The sequence below is a fragment of the Nanorana parkeri genome, unplaced genomic scaffold, assembly GCF_000935625.1.
Source record: "Nanorana parkeri isolate BGI_ZX_2015 unplaced genomic scaffold, ASM93562v1 scaffold219, whole genome shotgun sequence".
Taxonomy (NCBI): Eukaryota; Metazoa; Chordata; class Amphibia; order Anura; family Dicroglossidae; genus Nanorana; species Nanorana parkeri.
Window position 1 is genome coordinate 979940 of NW_017306487.1, and position 3976 is coordinate 983915.

Here is a 3976-nt window from a genome sequence, read left to right on the forward strand (position 1 = left end):
TATATATATTATTTCTCACCTTTTTAGATGTTTTTTGTTGAAGGCATTTCTACAGATCTCAAGCTAGTATAAGGGACAAGCAGGCAGACAAACTGAGCTTCCTCTAATTAATATACAATGCTTCTAAGTCTTTAAACCTTTGTTAGGACAGACCGTGTTCAAATTTAGTTTACAAATGATAATGAGATCTGCCAGCACAGACAAGGTTAATTAGAGTAAACATGACTTCCCACAGCCCTCTCCATAACATGACATAGTGGGGTAGGCTAGGTCGGCTTTCCAAGCAAGTTAGAAGCATTTAAAAATGTAAGCAGTAAATAAAAAGAAAATGTTTTAAGTTAGCAATGTGAATAGTAACATGTAACAAATATAAAGTTGGCTGCAAAAGTGGAAATACACTTCAAGGGTTCATTCACACCAAAATCGGAAGTTGACTTGCAATTGTACCTTTTCGATTTCCTTCCTATACGTTGCATTGCGTTTTTCAACGGATGCTAATGGAAGGGCACCGAAAAATGAATAGGTGTAATTGAGGCTAATTCACACTGTTGAGCAAAAAAAAAAAAATAGTGCATGTCCTACTTTTTTTTCCCCAGTGAAATGGAGGGGTGTGAACTAAGCCCCATTGACACCATTTCATTTTTAGGTGCCCTTCTGTTAGCATCTATTGAAAAACGGATCGCAACCCAACAGATTGCAACGGGCTAATAATAAAAGTACCATGGGCTAATCTAATACAGAAACACTTGTAACAAAGCATTAACAAAACAAAATTCCTCTTCATGATCTGACTACTCTACAGTAAAATTTGATTGGTCACTATAGATTTACTGCACTTTTGTTGCTTTGTGTGCTACTAAATTAAGCCAGTTGTTATTTTATTATTTCCTTTTAGCTGTACTACACACATGTATCGCCCATCTATGGTTGTCCTTAAAATTTATTCATATTTTGGTACAGGGAAGAGAAAATAATTGCAACATATTTAGCGTTTAAGAGAGTGAAAGCAAAAGGAACAGATTTCATATTCAAGAGAATAAAAGTACAAGCAGCTTTCTAAAATATGTAAAGACAATAGTAATACAGAAATTATGTACAACAGTCACTCACCTATTGAAGACTGTCCACTTGCTTTGTAATACAGTGCACACTTGAAGAACTGCGGCTGCACATTTAAAAGGCAAAAGAACTGAAAGAAGTACAAGCCCTTGTCATCCAGCCAGCACTCCTCCCATCTTTCTCTGGAAGCTTAGATAACACTAATTCACTGCCTGTTTTCTTAGAGAATGCAGTTCCTGGAAACACATAAGTGTAGAGGGCCGTTCAGTTTTACTATATATTTAACATGTGGGATATTTCTTTCTCACGGTTTCATTTGGAATTTTTATAGTGACGTTTCTTATTGTCACAAGGTCTAGACGTTTTTTTTTTTAAGTGTACTAAATAAATATTGAGGATTTCTCAGTTGTATTCTGTGCCTTAAACTAGAACGAAACTTAGAACTAGTTTCACTCTTTTTGTTAAAAGCATACCTGGTTTTCCTGCCATAAAGGTCATTGTTCAGCCATGTCCTGTTATGGAGTGACAAATCTCTGTCAGCTGTGCTCCTGTAGTCTCACCCTGTCACATGCATCTCCGATGGAAACTGCAAATGGCTATGCCAACATACATTGCACTGGCATGGCTCGCCCTCGCCACTTTCAGGAAGCTGGTCCAGAGCAATGATTTGCAGCCGATGCTGGAATGAGGGTATGTGGATAGTAAATGGCTAAATTAGGCTGCAGGAGATTAGCAGCACTGAGATGAAAAAAGGTTAAAACAGTATTTTATGGAAAAAAAGGGCATTGTTTGTGATACACAGCAATTAAACAGCAAATAAAGCAGAATTCTAGGGGAAATTATTATTAACCCCTGCAGTGGGGCTTCCCCCGCACTGCAAGGGTTAACTGCTCATTTTGGTCTAGAGAAGGAAAAAAAAGTTATACTCACCCGATCCTTGGAGCTGGCTGGTTGTGACAGTGCTTCCTCCAGCTCGTCTTCTCGTCAACTGCGGCGTTGACATGTCCCTCTGTGTCCACACTTTCTATAAACTGTATAGAACATGATGACTCAGGGACCGATCTTAGACCGTTGCAACAGAGGGGGAGAGAGGCTCCAGGGACCAGTCTAAGAGCAAGCCGGCTTCAAAGGTTCAGGTAAGTTTGTTTTTTTCCCCATAGACCAAAACAAGCAGTTAACCCTTGCAGTGTGTGGGTAGCCGCTCTGCAAGGGTTAATAATAATTTCTACCGCAGTTCTTCTTTATATTTCATCCTGTTTTGGGTCTACTTTAATTCTGACAGATAATTACACTTGTGCTCATAAGTTTACATACCCTGGCAGAATTTATGATTTCCGGGCCATTTTTCAGAGAATATGAATGATAACACGAAAAACCTTTCTGTCACTCATGGGTAGTGTTTGGCTGAAGCCATTTATTATCAATCAACGGTGTTTACTCTTTTCCAATCATAATGACAACAGAAACTACCCAAATGACCCTGATCAAAAGTTTACATACCCTGGTGATTTTGGCCTGATAACATGCACACAGGTTGACACAAAGGGGTGTGAATGGCTATTAGAGGGAACCATCCTCACCGGTGATCTGTTTGCATGTAATCAGTGTGTGTGTATAAAAGGCCAATGAGTTTCTGGCCTCCTGACAGACCCTTGCATCCTTCATCCAGTGCTGCACTGACGTGTCTGGATTCTGAGTCATGGGGAAAGTAAAAGAAATGTCAAAGGACCTGCAGGAAAAAGTAGTTGAACTGTATAGAACAGGAAAGGGATATAAAAAGATATCCAAGGAATTGAGAATGCCAATCAGCAGTGTTCAAACTCTAATCAAGAAGTGGAACATGAGGGGTTCTGGTGAAACCAAACCACGGTCAGGTAGACCAACTAAACTGTCAGCCACAACTGCCAGGAAAATTGTTCGGAATGAAAGAAAAACCCACAAATAACTTCAGGTGAAATACAGGACAATCTGAAAACATGTGGTGTGGCTGTTGCAGGATGCACAATAAGGAGGCACTTGAAGAAAAGAAAAGATAGATATATAAACACAGAAATTCTGTCACAGAAGCTGGAGTTAGTGACCGCTGAGACAGGTGGCGCTGTCTCAGTAATCACACAGAGCAGACGAAGAAGGGCCTCTATGGTGAGCTCCTATGGGGGACCGGGGGACCCCGAAAACCACGGCGGGGGGCGGACACGATCGCCGCTGCTCGATTTAATACAAGGGATCTAATTAGATCCCTTGTATTAAACGAGCGGCAGCTCCCACTGTACATTCAGCTCTGCTTGTCAGGAGCAGGGCTGAATGTACAAAAAGAAACTACCTGCCCGGCGCCCGAAACTGCCCGGGCGTGGGGCGATAGGTATTCGCTCCATTAGACGCAGGCACATTTCCCCCCTCCATTTGGGGGGAAAAAGTGCGTCTTATGGAGCGAAAAATACGGTACTCCATCCCATATTACCCCTTTATGACATACATCATTGGCAGTGGGTTCCTCTAAACCAGGGGTGCCCACAAGGTCGATCGCGATCTACCAGTCGATCGCGTAGCGATCACTGGTAGATCGCCATGTCCTCTCCTCCCGCCGCTTCTCTGGATCCCCGCTGCTCTCCCCAGCGGGGATCCGAGAAGAAGTGAAGGAACCGGCGGCGGGGGAGGGCGGAGGACGGAGCCGCTGTCACAGAACTAATGTAGAGCGGTGAGGAGAGAGAGAGACACTCGGCCAGGATCTGACAGCCGGCGCCTCTCTCTCCCCGGGAGAGCAGGGGGGGATGCAGAGGAGAAGTTGAGCCCATTTGTGCGTGGCCGAGCGGGAGAGGATCGGTACATGTCAATAGTATGTACCAATCCTCTGTGCAGGACAAACACTGGAGCGATCGTCTGATCACTCCAGTGTTTGTAAATAACTGGGGACACA

At 43.1% G+C, this 3976-nt stretch overlaps 2 protein-coding genes across 2 annotated transcripts in view; one reads left to right on the top strand and one right to left on the bottom strand.

The window, feature by feature from the left end:
- ACKR4 (atypical chemokine receptor 4) overlaps positions 1-1173 on the bottom strand; it is a 14417-nt gene extending 13244 nt beyond the window's left edge. Inside the window, exon 1 of the mRNA XM_018555951.1 lies at positions 1111-1173. The gene's annotated coding sequence lies outside the window, so the exon portion shown is untranslated. The remainder of the gene's footprint in view (positions 1-1110) is intronic.
- ACAD11 (acyl-CoA dehydrogenase family member 11) overlaps positions 1-3976 on the top strand; it is a 92342-nt gene that overhangs the window by 46881 nt on the left and 41485 nt on the right. The window lies entirely within an intron of this gene.